Source organism: Porites lutea, chromosome 3 (genome assembly GCF_958299795.1).
Source record: "Porites lutea chromosome 3, jaPorLute2.1, whole genome shotgun sequence".
In the NCBI taxonomy this organism is placed as follows: Eukaryota; Metazoa; Cnidaria; class Anthozoa; order Scleractinia; family Poritidae; genus Porites; species Porites lutea.
The window spans coordinates 44,403,986-44,430,233 of record NC_133203.1 but is presented as its reverse complement, the minus strand read 5'-3'; the positions used below and the strand labels follow the sequence as shown (position 1 = coordinate 44,430,233).

The 26,248-nt window shown below is 38.1% G+C and overlaps 1 pseudogene; it reads left to right on the top strand.

Annotated features, from left to right (window-relative positions):
* The first annotated feature begins 5,443 nt into the window (after positions 1 to 5,443).
* Positions 5,444 to 24,762, top strand: LOC140932376 (uncharacterized; annotated as a pseudogene).
* The last annotated feature ends 1,486 nt before the right edge of the window (positions 24,763 to 26,248 follow it).

Genomic DNA, 26,248 nt, shown 5'->3' with positions numbered 1-26,248 from the left:
TACAAGGAAGACAAGGATACATTCAAGTTATGCAAAGTTCTCGAGAGGAGTAGGCGTGAAAGATCCCACAACTGACTTGATTTTTCTTAGAAAAACCTTTTTGAAACCACTCTTCAACGTGTTTTTTGCGAAGTCGTGTAGACGATTGAAACCGGTTTTAGCTTGCCCGGATTCGTGTGGATAGGGCCGACAAGGATTACCTATTTTTGCAAGTACAGTAACTTGTGCGAATGGGTAGCTCTTTTCACAATTTCGGCGCTGCAACGCTAATAGGCCTATCCCTTAATCCTAAAAAAGATCTACCCTTGAAAAATACTAGTAAGCATGCTACCGGGTCGATTGAGCTTAAACTTAATCTTGTGGCGAGGCAAGGCCACTGAGAAGCTTGGAAAGTAACTACGGTAGTAATACGTTATAATAACAATAATGGGATATGTGGCAATATTTACACACTTCGAATAATTTATAGATTTATCCAAGGCTGAAATAAAATAAAACGAATAAACTTTAACCTATGAAAATCCAGAAATTTATACTTAACTGATTTTAAAACAAAAAAAGAACATTATAGATCAATTAATTCGATCACATTAATAGTCTTGGAAAAATGTTCTTACCCATACGTGTCATACGTGTACATCACTAATCCCCCCCCCCTCCCCCTTCCCTTCTCCACCACAACCTTTTGAGAAGCTAATAGCTCTGAAACTTAATGTTTTATAACGGCTGGTTGTCATTCACGAAACTTTAGCTGCGTGCAATTTGTTAATTATATTATTTATTATAGCAGATGTTGATGCTCAATACCTTAATCTGATTTTAAAGATTTAAAACAGCAAAATCTAATCTCGGTGTGACTGTGCCTTGGCTTTCAGTGATTGTCAACCTACGAAAGAAGTGTCCAGGTGTCGTAGTTTCTCTAACGCTACTTTATTCAGGAAAATAACAGCTGTAGCTGTTGAATTGTCGAGAGATTTGATGAGATTGGCAGTACTTGGTGTGCAACCCGAGGGGGGGGGGGGGGGGGATACTCCATATAATGGACTATACGGGAGCCTGATCCTGAGCCTGAGAGCCTGATCACAACAAACTCCATTGGAATAAACGAGCAGGTCATAGAGCTTAAAGATTTAGAACAAACATGTAAAAATCAAACCGGAGGTTAATCTGGCATGTGACAGCAGCATACATGCGTTGAAGATTGAGCTTGGCGGAGAGATACAACAACTAGTTAAGCAGATCTCAAATCTAAGCGGTAAGTTATTAGCCAAACTAAAAGCTCTAAAAACCAGAGCCAAGTCGACCGAAGATTCAGTAAACCACATTGTACAACTGGGTGAGATCAAAAATCAAGTTTGCATTTCTGAGGAATCACTGATTTCTCATATGCATGACGTAAGTCGACAAGATTCTCAATCACAAACAGAATCTAATGAGCGCACGTTCGCCGAAGTTACAGTAAACAACGTTGACTTGCAGACTCTCCAAAGTACTGCAACTGAAGAAATCACAGCAGAGGCAAGGGATTAGACTTTCACCGTGAATACGTACAACAGATTTGCAGTACTTGACCCTCAGTTTCCAGAGAGACAAACACATGTGTTGAATGAGCAACCTACACAACCTGTATCTACAGCTACAGCAACGATGACGAGAGAACATTCAAACAGTTCGGATGTTCAGCCGGCTAGGGAAGCCTTTATAACCATGAAGCGCGGAAGGAGACTAAAAAGCAACCTAAGGCGCAAAATGGCCCCATGCTCATGATCGGCGACTCCATCTTAAGAGGAATCCAACACTGAAGAAAATGTTGTCCTCAACGATTTGTCAACAAGCAATATGTACCAGGAGCAACATGAGAAATGAAACAGCATATTGAAGCAATGGTGGATAGGAATGCGTACGATCATATAATTGTACATTCCGGAACAAACGATGTTGATAAACTCAGAGTAAATGACATAGCTATGAACATGGAAAGCTGCGTAATTACGCTAAAGCGACGATGGCCGAATGCACAAATTGCTTTGTCTGGTCTCACATATGCCCCTAAGGGAGACAACACAAAAATTGACGATATTAATTACTGCTACGAGGCAATCTGCACGGAGCATAGCATCACCTACATAAATAATCAAAGGGTGACGGTTGACACTTTTGGAAACATAGATCCTGAAGTATTCTTTGACGATTTGCATATCTCCACAACAAAATAGGGACCAAGAGACTGGTAGCGAACATTAAATCACGCATAGGATTAAGAAGAGAGGGCCACAGGGAACAAGCTAACAGGAGGCAGTATAACTCGTCAAGGTTACAAAATAGAAGATGGAATTCGAGGCAGTACAATTGAGAATTCCCTACTTTACAAGCACTAAACGCCCTTGCTGACTACTTTAAAAAGCACCATCCAAGATAAGGGCTTCATGCATATTGAAAAACCATGGTTCGACGAGCAATGCAACATAGAAAAAGAAAATCTTAAATCATTAGGTAGGCATATCTAACGAAACCCGAACGTGGAGGAGTTGAGATCAAGTCTACACAAGAAAAAAAAAAGGCTTTCAAACATCTATGTAGAAAAAAGAAACGCCAACATTATAATCGGATAACTAAATGTATTGATCTCAGCAATGTTAAAACTGCACGGAGACAACTTAGGAAATTATTCAACCTGGGCAAATCCAAAAATGTTCAAAAAAAACGCATCTGATGACTTGGGGAAGTTTTACAGTTATTTTAAAAAGTTGAACGCACGAAAACAGCAAAATGAAGAGTACATACCAACAAGATCAGAGGCCTTGGGCCCCCTAGATTATGAAATATCTGAACAGAAACGGTAACTGCTATCGACCTCTTAAAAACTGGAAAGGCCCCGGGAGTAGATAACATTTTATGTGAGCTGCTCAAACATGGCAAGGAAGCCTTAAAAGGGCCTCTCACAATCCTTTCAATAATATCCTAATCAGTGGTAGGTACCCTACCCTTTGGAGTCATGGCCTTATTATACCAATCTTCAAAAAAGATGATCCATCCAACCCAGAGAATTATAGAGAAATTACTCTCTTATCAGCAATGGGAAAGATTTTTACCTCAATAATGAATAACAGACTTTGTGACTATCTAATTGAAAAGGGCATAATTACTTTGGAACAATGTGGCTTCCAAAAAAAAAAAAAAAATGGACACAGGATAGTATTTTCATTTTAAAAGCACTAATAGACAAATATGTTAAATCTAAACCCAAGAAACCAAATAACCTTTTATTCACCTGCTTTGTTGACTTCAGTAAAGCATTTGATAGTATCCCCAGAGGGAAACTGTTTCAAAAATTGAGGCTAGCGGGAGTAACGGGGCGTTTCCTTGAGATTTTACATTCAATGTGCTCCAATGATAAATCATCTGTGAAAATGGAGAATATGCTAACACCTGCCTTTCGATGCCATACCGGAGTAAAACAAGGTTGCATGCTCTCGCCAACCCTTTTTAACCTTTATCTCAGTTACCTTTCAGAGGAACTTCAGGCCAAGAACCTAAATGACGTAGAACTCAACGAGTTACCGTTAAGTTGTATGCTCTACGCAGATGACTTGGTCATATTCTCCAAATCAAAAAACGGACTGCAGGATTATTTGGATTCCCTCAGTGAATACTGCAAAGAAAACGACTTGTCGGTTAACCTTAATAAAACTAAGGTGTTAATTTTCAATAACTGTGGGAGAACCATGAATAAGCACGTATTTTATACTATAGAGGCAGTAAACTTCACAATACTAGTAATTACAAATATCTTGGCCTACAATTTAGTACTTATGGGAACTTCACGTACGCTAAACAGGAAATAAAGAAGGTTGCCCTTAAAGTTTTGTACAAACTCGGGAAGGAAATGGGCGACCATTTCAGAGACGATGTACAGCTCACAATGAAAATTTTTGAAGGCCTACTCTGGGACCTAAAGTCGCCTAAAGTCGCCCAAAGTCGCCTTCAGTCGCCTAAAATCGCCTTAAGTCGCCTAAAGTCGCTTTTAGTTTCCTTAAGTCACTAAATCATTCAAATCTTAACGAGGTTCAAATTGTCTTGTAGTTATTACTTTTTTAGTTTTCTATTTCCAGAATGCATTATTTCTCATAAAGTGTGTAATAACCCATGTTCAATAATATTAGCCACAGACCCACCCCACCCCCCACAAAAAACTCCCACGGTGACTTAAGACCCATTAATTTCCTCTCCAGCCCTCTAATTTATACATTTAATTACCTTACACAATTTACTACACTTAATAATTAGTCGTAAGCAATACAAGAATAATCATTCCTGTATTGTTTATGCAAAAATGACAACATATAGTACACAACTTTATCCAGTCACTTGTACAGGTATTTTATTAATTTCATCCGGGAGGTTTGTCTCATATTTCTGAGTAAAAATATTGTTTAAAAAGGCATTCAAAGGTTCAAGTTCTAGCTAAATTACATTAAACAGTGTGCAAAGAGAGTAGACAGAGTAGTGTCCAGGCAATAGCCCTGGGGTACTGGATTTTATGATTGGGCTAGTGAACTGCGTTTTTAACTTGCCTGGCTGGCAAGTAAAGTTTTTTAGGGAATTCAGATTACAGAAGAACTGTAATCAGTCCCATTCATAAAAAAAATTGGGATTAGTTAAAACATGGCTTTCAGGCTAGTGTATGCTAGGCAAGCTGTAAAGCTGACTTTCTTTGCACCATGAACAAAATATAGTTAAAACTCTTTTCTACTGCTTTGTGAGAGTCCAACATTGAAAGACATTTCAAGTAACTAAGATCAATACAGGTAGGTTGAAGGGAGAAAAAAAAAACAATTATTGCCGCCACAACATTAATCTGAATTTTCTGGTAGTTAATACAAGTCTAAAGGTCAATCGAAAAAAGTGTCCATGTAAATTACCGACCCAGATTTTAAGAGCAACTAATGATAAGTTTTTTCTCCAGCACACAACCTCTGATCTGTATTTACCGTCGAATTATATCCATCTATCATTGACAGAAACACAATCACTCTTATAAACTTGAACACTTAGCTTAGCTTGTACAGTTGTCTCTTTAGGTCTTCCCTTCCAGACAGAAATTCAAGCTTTGTACATCGAAGGTGCGTAATACTGCTCTTTGTTTATGTTGTCGTGATTGCTCCCTGCCAAACGATTTGATATAATCGACCATTATTGATGAAGAACGTAGAAAAGCCAAATAATACTGTTCTTTCCTCCACGTTATGGCCGCCCAGAAAGTAGTGTGTTTTGATCACGTGACTAACTGGTCTGGAGGCGGGGAGAGGGCGGGACCGAGAAACCATGGAAATTAGCTTGCGACTGCAGTGGAACTCTGGGAGAAGCAAAATGGCGGATAGAATGTTGTACCTCGCGTTTTCGTTTAAAGATCTCCTTTTAAATGGAAATTTCTGACATAATAATGGAAACGTTTACACCTGGTACTGCCACCGGTTTAAACATGACGCATAATGCTTCCTTTTGTGCTAAGAGCGTAAACGCTGCCGCGTGGAACAGACCGAGCGAGGTTGGTTGAAGCTAAGCTTAGTTGTTTCTGCTGGTGCATAAATGCACTCATGAAATCATCCCGACTGGAAAGTTTCCAGAGAGACCATGGATAAGAGAGTACGGTTCACTAGCGAAGCAAGTATTTGGAAGTGTTTTGTTTGACTGAGACAGGAAAGGAGCAATATATATACGGCGAGAACTACAAACTTTTTGTTTTGAATTCAATTGGAAAAACATCCTCTTAGCCAAACGTGTGGGGACAAACATTGGCAGAGCAACTGCCAAGACATACAATGGGGATCGTCATTTCCATAATGTGCGATATCGATAAGTGATTTTAGATGTTTTAAATTAATTACTTAAATGTTTGTTGTCAAATTATGAAAAAAAAAGACATTTCAATATAAAGTTTTTGCTGCAAACCAGCTCACAGTGTTTTACAGAGATGTATTGAAATACTCTACTTTTAGGGTTTTATTTTTTGGAAAAAGAAATGCAGGAACCATTGATTTTTTGTCCCTTATATTATGAAATAATGCATTTAAAGACCAAGAGAAAATTTACCCTTTTGGTTGCTTCTAACTCAGATTTTGTCTCTGCTAATGTAATACTAAACCAACACCCTTGATATTAGCCTGTGCCACAGATAGAACTAAACTCTGGGTTAAGTCCATCTGCAAAACAGTGGCAAAATCCTAGTTCTGGGCCCCCTGTGTGTGTATCAGGATTAGAGAACATGCCAGGACTGGACTGTTAAAAATGCCATTGTCCATTTGCCAATCATGTTGAAGGGGAACTCAAAATGCTGGTAATTCATTTAGTGCATCAGGGCCCAGAACAAGGATATTAGAGCTGCTTCGCAAATGTTACTAACCACGGTTAGAATACACCTGCAACACAAGCTACCTTGATATTTAATGTTCAAAATATTAGGTAGCTGAGATTGTTGAAAATTTGGAAGACTAATGTAGATGTCTTCAAGACTGAATTAACTTATGCTACAACATTGTGTCCCTAGAGAGGTAGTGTTATCAGATTTTGATTTTGTATATGTTGTAGTTCATTTTTATTTCAGTTAATTTTTATTTTTCCATCATTACTGGGTATGGTTATGTATGCTAATGAATTTAAAACAAAGGAAAACCAAAAATTAACTGAAATTAAAAATTAACTGCAACATATTCACTAACATGTGACTCACCTAAATGTCGCCTAAAGTCGCCTTAAATCGCCTAAAGTCGCCTTAAATCGCCTTAAGTCGCGCAACATTTTGGCCAAATTTTCCTAAAGTCGCCTTAAATCGCCTTAAGTCGCCTAAAATTACGGCGACTTAAGGTCCCAGAGTAGGCCTTTTTGACACGGTTATTACCCCAATACTCAGTCACGTACGGAAGCGAGGTCTGGGGTGTTGATCACGACGGAAAGCTAGAAAATGATCCAATTGAGTTTGTACAAACAAAGTTCATTAGGTGGCTATTGGGAGTTAACAAATTCTGTAGCTCAATTGCGTGCAGATCGGAGGTAGGCCGTTTCCCAATGCGAACGAAGACAAAGTGCAGAGCCATTAAATATGGGCTGACATTTTGTGAGCCGGAGCACCAAAATAAACTCTCTGGAATAGCATTTACAGATCGAATTGGTCAAGGCAAAAAGGAACTTTGGCCAAGCAAATTAAAACGGCTATAAAATCTCGCACGTCTTGGCGACATATGGTCAGCGAAAACGAACACTCCCGCAACCATGAGCTATATACGACAGAGACTCTTAGACATGGAACAGCAAGCATGGTCTAGCGAAATACACAATGATGAACGAAAGGACCCGCATCAAAAAAACAAACTAAGAACTTTTAGGAAATTTAAACTTACCCATGACTACGAAAATTACCTCACAAATGTAAGAAACATCAATCATAGAGTAGCAATCACAAAGCTAAGATTAAGCAACCACAAACTAGCAATTGAAACTGGGCAATACGTTAAACCCTATCAACCACCAGACCAAAGAATCTGTCCATTATGTAAAACTGGATTAGAAGACGAGGAGCATTTTTTGATGAATTACATAGCTTATAGGGATCCTAGGAGAGAGCTGTTCAATACGCTAAAAAAGGAAACTAATCTTTTTCTTGGCTCTATGACTCCAAGCTCTGCTTTTGCAACGTTCATAAGTATGAAGCAAGGAGAGAAAACGCAAAAAATTGTGGCTAAATACGTATGTGATCGCTTCCGCGAAAGAGAAAGACGCGTTAAATATAACCTTGTCTAGTTGTATAAATTCTACAAATGTACACCTCTGTAATTATTGCACTAAAATATATCTTTGTTATCGTTGTAAACACATGTGTCGGTAGGCGCTCCGTTGATAATAAAGCAGCTATCCTATCCTATCCTATCCTACGGGAAGGCTCCGCCAAAAAGGGATACCTTTTTTAGCGTTCAGGTATATGAAAGGGCAGGGATTTCACAAGTTGAAGCATATGAAAGGGTTTGGGAAATCTGTCATTGCGGATTGTGAAAGGACCTACAAGGGCTGACAGGCGCAGTTTGTGGCTGCAAAAAGAGTAAACCGATGGTAGTTTTACAAAATATAAAGGTTATGCAGCGTTACAAAGTAGTATGTGAAAGGGGTACCATTGTTTAATGACAAGAATACGAAAGGGGTATCTTTTACGCCAAAAATTGTATATAAAAAGGTAAGGGGTTGGACCTCGGGTTAGAGCCTCCTGTATGAAATTGCGTTAAAATTAGCACGCAGTGCAGGCGTATTTTGGGTGGGCGAAACCTTGTTCGTGTTCGTAATATTGTTGTCGCCGCCATCTTTGATTTATGACAGTGGAAGATTGGGGAGAGTAGAAATAGTAACCCTTAGGGTAGGCGCGAGGACTGGCCCCATCTCCTGCTCTCCTCGGGAGGTTTCAACATGGCGTGAGCAAATTGCGCGCTCAAAGAAAACGCAGGCTACGTTAAAATATAAGTTTCTCCCCCCCCCCCCCCCCCCCCCCCCCCCCCCACACACACACACCCCTTCTGGGTTGTACAATCTTTTTAAAGCCATTAATTTTAAGATGTTTCATTGTTAACAGGTTGAATAAATAAAACAAATGTAAGTTACATTGCTTTTTTTTTTCAGACTTCTCGGCGGTAACAGAATCAAGGAAATCCCTGAAAGAGCCTTCGAGAATATGCCAGATCTTAAAGTAATGTACGTAACAACTGAATCATAAGCATCATTCATCTTGTTGATGCCTTTCTTTTGTTAACATTTGTTCTTAATTTACTCATTACTTTACTTGTCATTCTTCACCTACAATTCAGGTTTTTGTTCTCTTTTAGCTTGCTTCAAAATAACAACCTAACGAGAATCCCTGATCAAACATTCAAGAAGCAAAGCAGTCTTCAAGTAATGTACGTACGAAAATGACTGGCTTTGGCAGTTTTCACTATTAGCTGTACCTTTTGTACAGTAACATGGGAGCACCATAGGTTTAGGGTTATTTTATTTTATTGAAGGAACCTGTTTCAAAAATGCCCTAAAGTTTTTCAGAAACAAAATATTGCATATTCTTTCGTAATATGAAAGCAGCTTGTGGTACCCACACAAGCAAACGCTGATCAACTATATAGTTTGAGTTAAAAGATGAGCGCTCAAAATACGTACGCTGGACCAAAGTCGATTTTCACAGTGCGATAGAATCCCACCAATTTATTCAATTATAATCCTAATTAACAAGCATTGGCTAGACATATCTCTTTAAAGCACTATTTTTTACTGTTTATTTATTTTAATCAACTTTTCAAGGAGCTCATATCAGTTAACATAAGAACTACTAATACTTAGTTCCAGCTAAAGTCCTAAAAGCGAATGTTCCATTCAGAAACTTATAATTAAAAACAGCAAATAAACTTTAAACCAAGAACTTTAAGCCATTACAAAAAAATCCACAAATTTATCTACCAAACATTAGGAGACCTCCACTTACCAATGGAAGGAGGTGGAGGGTGATTTAAGAATCTCATTCATTGAGCTAGGTGAGAAGAGCAAGTGATGCAAGTAAATGCTAGGAATGTGTTGGTAATTTTTCCAACCAGAGATAGTCAATTGTTTTCCAGTTTGTACCATTCGTTGTCAAAATGCATCGTGAAAGAGATGCCTATAAAGTTCAACCCTTAGTTCGCTAATGTAAGATCGATGGAATAACGTATAACAGTAGGCGTTGCTGATAAGACCAAGGGAACGAAGAGGCGAAAACATCAACATGCGTTTGGTGTCTGATAACATTTTCCATTTTCGGCGTTTCCTTAAGAAGCATAAATTAAATATGGAACTTACGTTAAAGAAATTATCAGCCACTCAAGCTTCGATTCAGTCTTTCCCCGGGGAGGAGGAAGATCGGACCGAGAATATAGCGGTGGAAATCCAGCCTATTCTCAGGCCCATTTAATTGCTTAACTAAGTTTGTAGATGCCGAATTCATTTTGCATAGCGATGTTTTATCAGAAACTCATAAGGGGTTGAAACGTGTAACTCTCATATGTTTGCTTTGTCCGATGCTCGTGATTTTTCATTTTCGAAAGTACCATATTTGAAACGAGAAGAAGAGATAACTGACCAATCAAACTTCGTAAACAACGTGACGTAATTTTACTTCAGGTTCCCGCGCCCGCTTGAAAAAATGGCTGACAAACCGGGGAAAAACTCTCGAAGCCCAAAAAGCTTTCAAAGGTTGAGACCAGGAATCTTACCGAAACACTGAGCAGGATATTATTGCCTTACCACCCGGGCCAAACGTAACATTATGAAACCCATTGACGTCCTCGCAACTACTCGAAGTTGTCACTTCAAAAAACGATCACCTCGTTGACCCTCTGCACAGTAAACTTATGCTGCAAATAGGCTTTTAAAATTCTTATATTAAAAGCCTAGAATAAACCGTAAAAAATATTTTCGAATAAAATTCATTAACTGCGTATCGAAAGGTGCCCAAAACCTGAACCTGACATGTACGCAAAAAGTGATGCGTGTAATGAATGTGAGAGGCATTTAAGCTTAAATTCAGCTTGGATGTTGTAGTCACGATCGTGTTTTGAGCTAATTTTATGAATGAACAAACTCAAAACAATAGACAGATAAGCCGTTTCTTGAAAATTTTTATTCAAAGTCCAAAAAGTTAATCCTTTAAAGCAATTCGGAAAACACTATCTGGATCATGGATCCGTTCACGCAAGTGAAATCGGTTGAGCACATGGCAAAATTCAACACAAAATCCATCCCAGATCGGGGCACATTTTGTAATTTTTCTCTTAAGCGCCGAAGAGAAAAATTTATAAAACGTCTATGAAACATTTAAAAATACATAAATTCCCTTTCAAAAACGTCATTGTCTTGGCCACAGAGTGCATAATGTACCTGAAAAACTTCACTGCCTTGGTTGCATTTCAAAACAGACCATGCGCCCCGTCGTGAACAAAACAAGGTTGAATTCCTTGAAGGACGATTTCTTGATGAAAAGCTTCCCTTCCTCCACAAAAAGAAAGCTGAGCATTCTTTGGATCTTTCTCTTTTTTCTATTTTTTGTCTTTTAACGGCGTATTTTAAATCGTGAAATGCAGAACTCTTGTCTTAAAACATCTGCATGGTAATCGCGCGGCAGCCATTTTGTTTAAAATGGATATCTGTCAGTAAGGTTTCCAAATATGGTAAATAACAATTATTCACCGAAGTGGAGGTGGCTAGTGATGGCTATTTACCGAAACCGCGTTAGCGGCGAGGTAAATATCCATCACTAGCCACCGACACTGAGGTGGATAATTGTTTTAGTATATACTAAAACAGTGAGATAATTGAGCCCAAAAATGATGATTTTTAACTCATTTACTGTTGCCTGCAACGATTACAATTTTAGCGCGCAGTGACCGAACGGCCGCTGTCGTCGCTTTTTCTTGCCGGCAAATAAAACTTTTGAAGGCATTTGTTTAGCTCTTGCGGGGAAATTTCCTCAAAAGAAGTTGTGAATTCTTTTTGTATTTAAAATCATTCTGTAAAAAGGATTATTAGATTTAGTTTTAAGCTTATTTATGAACAAGTCAACTAAAAAAAGTAACGCAAGAACCAGCTAGTCCAATTAATATCTACTGAGCACATGAAAATAAAATTCAAACAAAGAGTTGAATCCCGAATTTTGTTGGGAGGGTGGGGAATCGTTTTACGGGCTTAATTTATTCTCTCAGCAATGCACTAAAGCAATTATAGTAAAACTTAAATTGAGATGTTTACAGTGACATAATTTCCTACTCAAAGAGGTAATTTCTTCGATTGAACTTTGACACAAACTGACCTTAAAAGTCTCTAAATGCCCCCTCACCTCTCGTTCCTACCCGAGCGAGCACGGCACCCACGATAAAAAGAGTCCTTAGGCAAAGTTTCGTTGCTTGAGGGTGTCATTTTTTCTCAGAGGGTTAAGTTAGTATTTTTTCAAACTCTTCCTTTGCAAAATTTGTCCGTTTACGGTGTATTTTCAATTCGATGACACCAAAGTAATTGCTGAATTTTACGCGACGATGGCATGCAGCAGCCACTTTTTCAAAACTTGAAATAATTTACCTAGGAGCAAAAATATTCCTTTCAGTACCCCCCTAAATCACTCTATGTGCGTGCACCGCAAGTAAAAATGCTTTCCCTTAGCAACGCGAAAAATAGGTCAGAGGGCCCTTAAATGAAAGTCTCGAAGTTAAGGATCGAAGTCCAATTGGGACCTCATTAAAAAGCTCGGATTTGTGATAGTAAAAACTCTTTGAAGCCGACTTTAGACAATTTTACTTGAAAACCATTGTTTCTTTAAACAGAATGATGGAATCTTTCAAAATACGACGTAAAGGAGGAGAAAACATTATATTGAAGACATTCAAAGACCAGTTACCCGCTTTGCGCGTAACTTTGATTTCTTTTGATGGCACTTTTAAGACCCTTGTTTCCAGTGATTGTTAAACTTCTTTGTTCAATGTTCTTTATGGGACTTTTTGGGTGTCTGACCAACCAAGACCAAGTGACGTAACATGTGAACGTTTGTAGAATCATAGAGATAATTAGATTGTTTTAGCGCATTTTTGATCGACCGAGACGGGCGAATTGACCTTAAAAGGTTAACTCTTCTGGCTGTTTTCTTGTAAGTCGTATCAAAATACATGTATGATGTATAAGGCGCAGTTTGATTTACGTCTAGGTACTTACGCGAAAACTCCCTTTAACAGAGATATTTAGTTCCTTTTCTTGAAGATTGATTCTTTAAAATTTCAGTCTTGCCATTTTTTCAGGTTGATGATCAGTTTACTATCTTCGAGCCAAATTTCTACGATTATTCTAATTTCCAATATGATTTGGTGAGGACTGTCAATGTCCTGTTGAAGGGAAACTGAAGTGTCAGTGTTCCCAGCAAAAAGTTGACACTAGACGAAAAGGTGGTATTATCAGCGAATGTATCAACAATAGCTAAGGGTAGATGGCTAATGAAAGTAAGAAATAAAAGGGGCCGTACAAGGCTTCCTTGAGGGACCCAGTGTGTAAAACTGACTTAAGTCGAGTCAGTGCAGTTTATGCGGACATACTGCTTTCGATAAGCAAGATTTTCTAAACAATTGTAAGTTAAAATCGTCGATTTAATATGCATTCAGTTTAGCAAGAAGAAGGTCATGCCTTATTAAAGTCAACGCACATAAGACCAGCCACATTATTGTTGTCAATATCAAAGAGCAACTGGTTCTACTTTAAATCGCCGGGATCAATGCAGTTTCGATCGGTTGAATTCTCTTCTTCAAAAACTATACTGCAATCCATACAGCAGGTTATCCCTAGAAAGGTACGAGTACACTGAGTCATAGATGGGCCTCTCAAAGCTCTTGGATAGAATCAGAAGGACCAAAATTGGACGATAATAAGTAAATCGGTGACTGTCGAAAAATTGTGTTCTCCGTTCTTACGCGGACAACCTCTTAAAATTCCGCGTGGAATTTTACACGCCAAGCAAAGTGAAATGCAAACGTTCGAGACCATAAGGATTTTTTTGTTATTGTTGTTCGCCGCTATCGCCCTTCCTTTAATAACAACATTTGTTTGTCTGTTTGTTTTTTCAGAATGCTTTCAGATAATCCAGTGGAGATTATTGGATCAGATGCATTTACAGTTCCAGGAAATGACCTATTAGTGTAGGTTTTTGATGTATTGTAATAAAGGAAAATGATTCTTTCCTTTCCTTTTTTTTACTTGGCTTTTTTTTTTTGTTGTAATATATGCTTTCTGCACTAAATCCTTGGTTTCCAATATTATCTATAAAAATTCTAGAATATGCTCTTGTTTTCCAGAACGCTTTTATTGACTCCAAAATTGAGCAAGCAGCTCTAAAAACTCGAAAGCTTTTTCTATTTCAACTGCTGCACGTCAATTTAGATGTAAACCTGCTTTCTTTGCATGTAACCTACATTCTTTCGCCATATTTCGCATTGCTTTTTTTGTGTGTTATTTTTTGTCCTGAATAATGTCACGTTCACTAACGTCACAAATCATAACGATTACCACAAAATCCGATAACGTGATTGTTGAAGATTGATCAAGGTTTATTTGCTTCTTTCACGAAAGAAGTGTAGAGTAAAAAGGAGACGGTTGAGTGTTTCTTCCTACTTCTTGAGTGTTCTAGCCTCTTTCTAAGCGCTTTACAACAGAATAGAGCACAGTCAAGGCTTCTTTATTTGTTTTATGATAAAGAATCCGTTAAACTCCCCACGCATTGCTTTCTATTTCCCAAAATAAACTTTATTTTCACAGCGAACCAAAGTGTCGTCAGCATGTTATACTCTCATAAACATGCTTAAATTAGCCAATCACAATCCTTTTATAGAATGGCGAAATCTCGGATTTGACGGTGAGGGTAAAAGAAGGAATGAGTTTGCGGAATGGCATATGGCATGGCTTGCGGAATGACATAACTATGCGGAATTTAATTTAACGAAAATTGCGCAAACAAATAAATTAAACAGGAAAGCATGCGCGCGTCTCTGCCGCGCCTTTTTTGGTGCCAATTTGAAGGAGCAACCGCTTTGCTGGTCCATTTATTACTGCTATTAAAACAAAGCTAAAATTGAAACACAGCTGATAGTTCAAGTTCAAGATCAAGTTTATTAAAAACACTTTGGATACATGCCATAATTAATCCTTGCCCGCAAAGTAGCCTATAGCTAATCGAGGGGGGAAGGAAAAGTAAAAAAAAAGTTACAATAATATGGTTAAAACATAACAATGAAGTTAAACAGATACACGAACATCAACATATTAAATTAACAAGACAGAGAATACATATATTTCAAAATAGGTAAATGAAACAAGTTATGAATGAAATTAAACTGATAACTTAATATTGACTAAATATGTCAATAAAGTACGCAGGCCAACATAAGTATCCTCCTGTATCAAAATATCCAGTAGCCGACTCTGTAAGGTATTCTTAAATTTATATTTACTGTAGGTAGAACACGATCACTGTCGGGAATACTATTCCATATTTTGCACCAATTCTTGAAAAGGAGTTCTTCACTTGGTCCGTTCTCGAGTGCTTAATACAGAAATTGCCAGTACACCAATACTTGATATACACCAGTACTTGATAAGTCATCGGAAACTCTTTCCAAAATAAACTGAAACGGTTCTTTACTGACTTCTCTTTTCCAGTGAAGCGCAGTGAAAGTATGAAAACATGTCAAGTTTAACCAATCTTCTATCGAGTTTTTACTCTCCTCATTACATAGAAAAACATCGTAACGGTAGACGAGGTAAAATAGAACGGAGGAAGAGAGAGGACACTGGGAACGAGGATGTTAGGAAATGGCAGACTCGGTAGTCCCAAATGAAATAAACAAATATAAATACGTGCAGAAATACCGTGTCGTAAATCTCTCTGGGTTTTTAGGGGTATATAACCTCTACTTTTTGGCTAAACTAAAATGAATGATGACTCTTAATCGTAACGCTAGAGGGATCTAGAGGGTAAGGAACGCTCTCTGAACGTGAAGTCGGGCTAGCTACAATTCTAGGGATTTTTTAATACGGTGAACGAATCAGATCATATTGGAGACTAAATGAACGCACCGAGTCAAACATTAATCTGTAATCCACAAATCGAGTGAAGCGAACTGCTCTCCAGTGTCTCCTTTCGACCTTTCCACGTCTCTCTGCACCACTCTTGATTGTGTGAGTGCCGGTGTGCGTTTGATCGTGAAAAAATGCTAAAAGTAGGAAGGAAAAGAAAAAGAAAAGAAAAGAAATAAAGAGAAAAAGTACACAAACTCAATTGTAAGGATTCCAGCTCGTGCTTCTTCGCCAGCTGTTATTAGCTTCGCGCGCCTGAAACTTTACCACGCAGCCAAGGAAACGAAATACAAGATACCGTCGATCTCTGAATATTATGTCACGATCACGCGACCCACCGTCTAAAAAAGAAACACTTCTCACGTGGTTTCAAATGTAAATAAAAGGTAAAAAAATGTGAAGTTGATCGTGCTAATATCTTTTGCAGAAAAAAAGTTAAAGTAGAGGTGACCCTTCAAAACATCTCAAGGGCAGACTTTTGTGATGTAGAATCGGTGCTGCCATGCAGCCCGACTAACAAAGGCAAGCAGAATATATTTGATGCTGTGCGAAAAAGCTAATCGACCGTGAGAAATCAAGGAGTCCTTCCTGGCTTTTTGATTGTCATCGTTGTTGAGCCCGCAACATTAAAAAAGCGGCTGCTTGTGAATTGATTGGCGCCAAAAAAGGGCACAATTTTCAGTTTAATTTATTTCTTTGAGTCATTCTGCTTATATTACATTCCGCATAACTATGTCATTCCTCAAGCCATGCCACATACCATTCCGCAAACTCATTCCCCCTTTTACCCTCACCGATTGATTGTTTGAATAAGACAAAAGCTGTCAAAGCATCAAAGCTATCACAAAGTGAAACGGGCGAAACGTTCAGTGAATTTGAATGCATAAGAAATGTACTTTTACGTCCAAAATTAAGTTTCTAAAGGTAAAAAGTGCTTTAAACCCGGACGAATTGCGATTCACTAATGGACGTCGTTAAACATGACAATTTGCAATTGAAAGCAATCTGCTTTAGCCTCGTATCGAGAAGTGCCCTTGAAAACTGAACCTGAAAGTAAGCTTACCAAAAAATTCTATAAAATAGGCCACTTCCGAGTTCCAAAAACCCTCACTTTCAAAATGAGGCTAGGTGCACAACCTTTCTTGTGGAAATGAGTTTTATTTGCATGAGAATGAAAAATGATTTCTATATCAAAGGCTGAGCACCTACCCTTGTTTTGACACAGAGGCCCGGAGGAACTCGGAACTGGCCTGTTCGCCGACGTTTTCTCAGAAGTGATGCTGTGGTCTCGCGATCGTGTTTTGAGCTAATGTTATGAATGAACAATAGCTCAAAAAAGATAGACAGAGAAGTTACTAACTGAAAATTGTTATTCAAAAATTAAGAAGTTTATCGTTGAAAACAAGCAAAATCGGATGAGCACATGGCAAAATTCAACACAAAATCCATCTATTTTGTAATTTTCTTTAGCGTCTATTACAAACGTTTGTGAATTGATTTATACATCATATAAATTCCCATTTAAAAACGTAATTTTCTTGACCATATAGAGTAAAAAATGTACCTGAAAAGTCTTCAAAAACTTCGCTGCCTTGGTTGAATTTCAAAACAGAGCATCTTGCGCTTCGCCGGGAAGAAAACATTGTTGAATTCCTCGAAGGACTATTTCGTAAGCAAACGCTTTCTTTAGTCCACAAAAAGAAAACAGAACATTCATTAGAACTTTCCCTTTCCATTTTTGTCTTTTAACGGTGTACTTTTAACCCTGAAATGCAAAACTTGTCTCTTGAATTGAACCACCCCATTCGAAAACCAGTCTTCTCTCATTATACCTAATGCCTATGGTGTGATTTACAGATGGCGTGACAGCTTTAACTCCGTGTTTTATACTCTCCGCATAAAAAATGCTTTTTCAACCAATCTCATTGCGTGTTGTATCCGGCGGAAATTTATTATAATAAATGATAAATAACAGGTGACTCAAGATCAGGTAGAGATCTGTCGCCTTCTGACCCAAGAAAACAAGGACAAAAAATTCACTAAAGAGACACTATCGATAAAATAAGGAAGGCGGAGAAGCAAAAAAGGTCGAGAATGAATTAATAATAGCAGAGAACTTTTCAAGATTAAACAGGTTTGAAAAGATAGAAGTTCGGTAATAACAATGAAATCTCTCAAAACCAAAACCATGTAAAATACAGTGCTCAGTGTAGATCATGATTTAGAGATTTATTTCATCAATCAATACCTTTATTGTCAATAGTCCTATTTTTATGCCTTTTTAATTTTTTTTTGGTACTCCAATTTAATACTGTTGCTATTAATTCTGTTATTATTTTAGACAGGGAATAGTAAAACATGTGCTTTAGGGCACTTTCAATTTGTCAGAACTGACCGGCCGGGCCATTCCCGTTGTAATAAGAATTTCACTTTTAATCAAAACTATCCAGCCAGATCAGTCAAATCCTAAATAGCGTGCACAAAGGAAGTAGGTTTTTATCAAAAACTCTTGGAAAAAGCCTATTCCATTTTCAAAATGGCCTGTCCAACAATGGCCAGTTCTGACTTTTGGAGTTCGACTCAAGTTAAACAGACGAAATAAAAGGATAATACTACTTTGATGACCGCAATAGGTGATAAATTAAAGTTCTTTATTCGTTGTAGAAGGGTCTCTCCCACTGATAATTGTTATTGTCAAAGTTGCCAACAAAGATGCGTCAGGCTTGAACAAATTGAAAATGCCGGCGATGTGCATTTTCGCACCCTCTTTTAAGTCGATCCTTCTTCTCCCTTTTTCTAGCTTGAAATGTTTTTCATTTGATTGACTTTGGTGCTGCCCACCCTCTAAGATGTTAAATTTTTCTTATGATACCACCAAATCAAAACGGTGGAAATGCAGTGATCTATCATAATAAATGTTTCTTCCTTAATTTCTTTAAGATACGCGATACGAACAAACATAAAGACAGTTAGCCTTCGATCTTTCCACGGCATTCAGGACCCTGACTTCACGACTAATATGTAAGTACACTTTCTACACTTTTGCCACGCTAAGTCTTTCCTCATTCTTCATCGCTAAATGGCGGGTGAAAAGCAATTCAACTATCTCGTCTAGTTTTGTCACAAATGTGATGAGTCAAGAGCCATAATGGGATGAGTTTAACAGTACGATGTGGAGAATATTTACTTGTAGTACACTTCACTTCCTTATTCTTTTATTGTTCAGAGGGAAAAATTAAGATTTCAGTTGCTCTTTTGTTAAAAAAGTGGGTACTATCAAGCTAAATAGTTTCAAAGAGGTTAATCTTTTAACTTCCTGTACAAAACAGAATACCTGTAGTTTTCCTGCTACCTACACTCACCTAGGCAAACGGTTGATTTTCTCCACTTCGTCCATGGCGCACAGGAGTAGGGACTACATGTGAAGCAAAACTTTGCTTAGCATTTTCCCCCTTTCCCTCGCTGTTTTGCAGTTTTCTCTCGTCAAAAGAGCACAACTGAATAGTTTTTTTTTTTTTTTACAAAAATGCTTAAAACGTGTACGTGTTTGTCCACAGGTAGCCCAAGCTCGAAATATGAGCATCGGCGAGCATCGCCATTGTTGCGTAACATTCAAAATATAAGGATTTGTATGGGAAAAAAACCTATCGTTTCTCTAACCAACGAAAATGAAAGGATTTCAATAAAAAACAGCTTACCTTACTTAAAATGTGTATTACGTCTCTCCTGTGTGGTCCACGGGCCGATTTATGGCCGTTTTATAGGTTTTTATGTAAACGGTTTTCTCTCTATATAAAGGTTTAAAACCGTTTATATAAAAACCCATAAAACGGCCATAAATCTGCCTGTGAACCACACAGGAGAGACGTAACACACATTTTTTCCGAGGGGGAGGGGGCGGCTGTACACATTTTCAAACTGTCCGTCAAAATTGGTGGATAAAGTCAGGCGGATGGTTCATTCAAAATTAAACTATTCCATTTCCAAATTAAGACGCACTAACTATCTGACGCGAATTACCAAACGGATAACCCATCCGCTCATGAATGGCTAGTCTCGGACGGATAATACATTTCTAGCTCTAGCTAGCTTGAAAACGGCCAATACCAAAAATTCCCGAGTCCAGTAGTGAAGGACTGTGCAGAACGACTGTCTGCAGTTTCCTTGTCCATAGGGCTCATTATTCCGCGCGGCTAATGCGTTTTGGGTCACCTGGTCCGAGCGAGTTTCTTTCTCAGATACGCCACCGGAAAGCCTTGACCGAGATTGACCGAGATTGCGTGGGAAGACGCCGAACAGGGACTAGGCATGGCAATGTCTACCGTGGCGACAGAGAAAAACAGGGAATTGTTGTTTATCCCAACGTGTTTTACAAACGGTGACATTGTTTTTTCACTAGTATTTCAAGGGGACGACCTCCTGAAAAATCGCTAATTTTAATCCCCAGCAAAAAGCCAGATTTTGCTATGGGAAAAAATTAGTTCCCCGAGAGAGCGGCGGAAATGGAGTCTAAACTGGTTTAAGTCAAAACTAAAAGGCGCTTGGCCGAACGTGCGTACGGAGTCAAAATAGCCGGGAAGTAAATAACGCAACCATTAAATGAGTTTAACAAATCTAGGGGACAATTACCTTTACGGTTAACTCTTTTTTACGCTATTTACAGCTAACGGTTAAAATTTTTCAAGTTTTACTGCTATCGACTAAATTTTTGGCCGTTTTACGCCTATCGGTTAACCCTATTGAGACTCTCGTAAGACTTCCTCAACAATTGCGCCGGGACCTTATTGTATCATCTGCAGATTTCTTTCCGTTTCCAAACTTAGCGATTCTTATCACCTCTCTACCGCTCTTTTTCAATAGAAGTTTGGAAGAAGGAAAAATTGGGATTATGAAATTGGGGGAAGCAAGATCAACAACAACAGTTTATCTGTGAGTTAATTAGCATAACAACAAAGATATCCAAAATTTGAATATGTGCAGCTATTTTTTCACTTTATCATTAGCCCCTAGATAGCACTTATTTTGTCTTTTTTCTCTTATTTTTCACTTTAGCGGCTTAGAGAAGGATGATTCTGAATATATCGACGTCTCTGATTCTAAGGTTGCAGACGACCTACTATCAGCTTTTAAAAAATCTGGATTTGCTAATCAAAGTCTTGGATATTACAAATTACTACCATGTTCACTGGGGTGGTTCGTTAATGCCTCCTCTGAAGACGATAACTGCAAAGAGTGTCCAGCAGGTAAATTACCTCTTAATCTAGCTGACAATACATCTTTAATCGTGGAGATAACATCAATTTGGCTTTGATATATACATTTTGTTCTCATTGTTTAACGTGAACTTCATAGAGTATCTACCCTGGGTACCAGAGATACCGGAAACCGCGCTAGAAAAGTCTCTGGCACCCAGGGTATAGAGTATCAGATGAAGAATACTTAATGCACAGAAGATCTTTCGGATGTCTACAATTTTTTAAAAAACAAAGGATACACCTTGTGATTTTTTTTGTCTGATTGAAAAGCAAAGTAAATCCATTTCCGTAGTCTAACATTGACGATGTTGATCCAGTAAAATAGGATAATGATAATGTTTAGCTGATACAGTAACAATTTCAGGTATTGGAACTGCTTTAAATTTGTACTCACGATAATTGGAGGCTGCTATCTTTTTAAATCAATACCTGACTACCGTTGGCTGCAAGTTGCAAAATGCATGAATCTAACATCCTGCACAAATCCTCAGCTAATATGAAGCAAAAGTTTAATTGTTTTGATTATACCGTGTGATTAGGATTCAGTAGCCTAAACTAATGTGCGTTATCTCGGTGGTGTTTTTTAGCTGCTTGTCTCGCTAAAAACAAAACAACTTCTGGGACCAGGTTTAATTACGTTGAAACTTGTCTACTCTCTAATAATCCATAAACCTTACTGAAATGGGAGAGCCGACCTTTCAAGAACCTTAATTGCATTCCGTCATTTTCAACCCTGTTTTGTAGGCGTACAATTGCTCCCCCCCCCCCCTAAAGAACGAGACAGGCTAACGTTGTCGCTAAAAAACTTTGTACCTATTTATCCTAACAAATAAAGTGATGAAATGTCATTTATGACCTTATAACTTCATTAGCGTAAAAGTTGGCATTTTCACTATTTTAGCTATTTTTTTCTCTACCTTAGAATCAAATTTCGTTGATGCTGTTATGTAAATATTGCAGCACTTCTTAAGCTTGATCAATCGAAAATTCACCCGATGAATTCACTTTTGGCCCCGTGGAGAAGGTGTGGGGTAAAAGGAACGGAAAAAAACTCTAAGTACTCACATTATTAGTCCTTATCCGGCCCTTTTTATATAACTACGTAGCATACGTGTTTCTTTCTCCCTTACCCATGGGAAGGAGTGGTGTATCCTAAGATTTCTTACGTGGGCAGCTAAACTCTAGCCTGAATTTCATCTCATTGCTCCTAGTCGCCGTTTTCTACTGACTGAGGCAGAAATAACGACTCGACGTAATTGGATGAAATTCAGGCTGTCTAAACTCCAGTTTTAGGTCTAATCCGTAGAGTTCTTGAGAAAACTTGTCCTAAATCATCCACCTCATTCTTAACTTTCTTTAAAATAGCTACTTGATTTATTCTTCGTCATTTTGAGAAGAAACAATAAAGTCAAACCTCACTCCCGGGAAATAGTCTGGTGATCACTTAATAGGAGTTGACTGCTAAACAGAGGTGTTTAACAAGTATTACGACAAAGAATGTTAAAATTGCGTGGATCCCATCATATTATTGTTAGGAACACCAGGAACAGGAAAAAACACCTATTGTAAACTGCTAACGTTTATTCCAACAACTTGACAGATTCATTAAGTCATGAATTTTCCAAATCCTTTGAGCCGTAAAAAAGATTTAATAAGGAAGAGTGTAATGAAACTGAGATTGTCATGCAAAAATGGTCTGAAGGGTACAGTTTTGACTTTAATCTCCGTGCATGAAACCATGAACAAATGCAACAAGCCCCTAATCTCTTGAAGTGTTTGGCCAAGTGAGCTCTCCCTTGGGAATCATCCGACATTTGGCTTAAACGGGTTGTGTCTCACAAAAGGGTACGATTTTCGGGTCTTGTGTCTAAACTGGAATACATTTTTTCCAGTCAGTGTTTTAAACAGGAGATGGTTTAAACGTTGGTGGTCCTTGGTCTGGTTTTATAGTACTAACAATAAATTGTTATTGTTTTAAAATCCAATTCTAAAAAGTATACTTTCTTCTGTGAAAAGGGAAACAAGGCAGATAAAAACACAAGCGAGACATATTCGCATTATTATTATATTTGTTTACACACATTGTCCGTTTCGTTGGACTGTCGTCATTAGGGAGTTTAAGATACGGCGACTACGGACTACGGCTACGGATACACATGCTACTGCGCATGATCAAAACCACGTGACTGTTCATTTTTCCCGCGTAGCCCTCCGGCTACGGTAAGTTGTTGAGCTGTTTCGCGTAGTCGGGACTACGGAGGACATTTTGCTCGTATTTTGCCGTCTCGGTAATTCAAGAATCTCGTCTTTTCGTAAAAAAGTTTTCAATTCACCTGCTTTAAGTGAGAGGGAAGCGAAATATGTAAGTTGTGTCTAATTTCTGCTCAGATTTACGCTTTTAATCCACTGTTGTGACTACGTTTTTATCTAGCTAGGCTCATATTTAAATAAGCTTCAGATTGACGGCCGAGGAGAAGAGAAATCATGCAGGGCAATTTACTTTTTCTTCGCACTTGAAAAGTTTCAATGTTTGTTCGAACTGATAAGTGTGTCTTTCTACTTGTGTAACCTTTGTTTATGCGAGTTTTTGTATCGCATTTGCTGAATGAAAATGATGTAAACATCTTCGAGACAATCGAAACTCGGCATTTCAATACTTCAAACTACATCAAATCAGTAGTCGGAGAAATCCACCTTCTAAATCTAATAAATGAGCTATTACTGTTTCTGTCTATTTCTTTAATATTTGACATAAGTATTCATGGACGAGAAAAATTAAATCTGTGTAACAAAAACTTTGTTCACCAATTTCACCCGAAGTAATTACGTGTAATTGCTTCCTTCAAGTATGGAAGAATTTGTTCATTGTTCTAAAGATAAGATCACATGCAAAAGTGACTTGCATTTTTGTGAACTGTGATGAAAACAAGAAAATCTTTGCGTATTGTTTCCCACTCCTCCTCTTCTCTCGTAGTCTACTGTCTGTAGTGCAATCTTAACGTTCTGTACTTGCACGACTCAACCCAGTGCTACAAACGAAGGACAACGCTCGTTCAGCCGTAGTTCGTAGTTGCGTAGTCTCCGTATCTTAAACTCCCTATTGTCAAGTTCAAGCCGGTTGTCAAGTTTCTTTTTCTTTTTGCCCCTCCACGTGGCTAGCTAAGTAAAGAAAGGAGATTTATTTAGCCTTGAACATGGAGTTATATTTGAGTTTTACACAAAGTTATTACGTTTTCCGTCTACACAAGGTAGTGAAATAGACGGATTCGCTTTCGAAAAGATTCAGGGTTTCAAGGCCCCGGAGACACCTGCACCCATAACAACCCTAATACTTTCTCCTTTTGGTTGTGTGATGTAAGACAGAAGCTGATTTTCGGTAGATACATTTTATTACTTGACACAGTACTTTTCTTTATGGCTCGGTAAACGGACCTAAACTCCTTGGAAAAAGAAAACACAAACTATAAATCTCAAAAGGTGTGTAATAAACTTTAATTGCAAGGTTTGCATGAGCTCAATTTTTTCTTTCACGGGGTAGTTAATAAAATTTATGCTGCCATAAGTCAATTCAATATTTTTGAGAGTTTAGGTTCCCATTAAATCCCTGTAAGTTTTCTTTTATATCATTTTTTAATTTCCTTCGTTAGTGATCCATTTTTCATCCTTTCTTCTTCCAGGAGGTTTCTACTCAGACCAGCTGGCTTTTGTAAATGACAGCTGTCTTCACTGCGAAAATGGGACTTTTGTCCATTACGATAATGCTCCAGGGAAAAGTCCGTTTGATTGTAGGGCATGTCCACAAGGTGATTATCTTAAATCCCCTCTGTTACCCGGCAAACTATAGAGTGCAATAGATCATTTTCGATATATTAAAATTCATACTTGGCTCCGAGGCTTTAAACAAAGGAAATGTATTATTCATTATTGAGCCTCAAGATGATTTCTTTTGTTTTATTTTCCAAGCCTCGCAGCCAAGTATGAATTTTAAGATATCGGATTTGGTCTTTTGTGTTGCCTTTTAAAGCTACATGTAAGACTTTTCTGTGGATAAATTCCCCTCCCTAATATTTATACATAATCATTTATGCCAACCATCAAAATCCTTTTTATAGTTAAATTTAGAAGTTCAATACCGGAATTTAGCAGTTAGCATTTTTGCATGTTCACTTAAAAACTATGGCTTATTTAATAAACGGATCTGGGGAAACTGGTTATAATTAAATGCACATCCATATTGTTTTAAGTTATGATTAAAACTAGAGGTTAGAAATTCTAAGCGTATAATGCTAGCTGCAGCAGATGCTGGGCATTGAAACATCATCTGAGCCGAAACGATAAATGGCGATGTACATAGTTCTAATCAGAGACTCCTTTATTAAGCCAAGTATATAAAAGTTGTGGGATAAAGGATTACACGGAGTGAGGTGTTCGTGATTTGTTTGTTAATTGGCCAATTTGCAGTCCTACTTATTTGAAACTGTTTACACGTGCAACAGTGAGCCAAACGTAGCGCAGTTAGAGTGACGCAATGAGAGTGGGTGATAAGAGTATAAATTAAATCATCGTGCCGTAACACCGCTGACTAACATCCTGACAAAAAATTCAGATAGAAACGCCTAAATGGCAACAGGACACCGAAGGGACCACAGGAGACCAGGGATTAGTGCGCTGAGGGAGAGGGAAGCCTCATAATTTGGCCTATTTCAGAAACAAATGACAATACAAAAATAACCTACAATAATAATTTGGATAAATGACCAACATTTTAAAAGAGAGACTACCTTCACCTCAGAAACTTGGGCGCGCCGCCTGTAAGCTCTGAGGGAGAGGGTAGCCCCATAATTAATTTGGCCTATTACAGAAACAAATGACAATACAAAAATAACCTACAATAATAATTTGGATAAATGACCAACATTTTAAAAGAGAGACTACCTTCACCTCAGAAACTTGGGCGCGCCGCCTGTAAGCTCTGAGGGAGAGGGTAGCCCTATAATTAATTTGGCCTATTACAGAAACAAATGACAATACAAAAATAACCTACAATAATAATTTGGATAAATGACCAACATTTTAAAAGAGAGACTACCTTCACCTCAGAAACTTGGGCGCGCCGCCTGTAAGCTCTGAGGGAGAGGGTAGCCCCATAATTAATTTGGCCTATTACAGAAACAAATGACAATACAAAAATAACCTACAATAATAATTTGGATAAATGACCAACATTTTAAAAGAGAGACTACCTTCACCTCAGAAACTTGGGCGCGTCGCCTGTAAGCTCTGAGGGAGAGGGTAGCCCCATAATTAATTTGGCCTATTACAGAAACAAA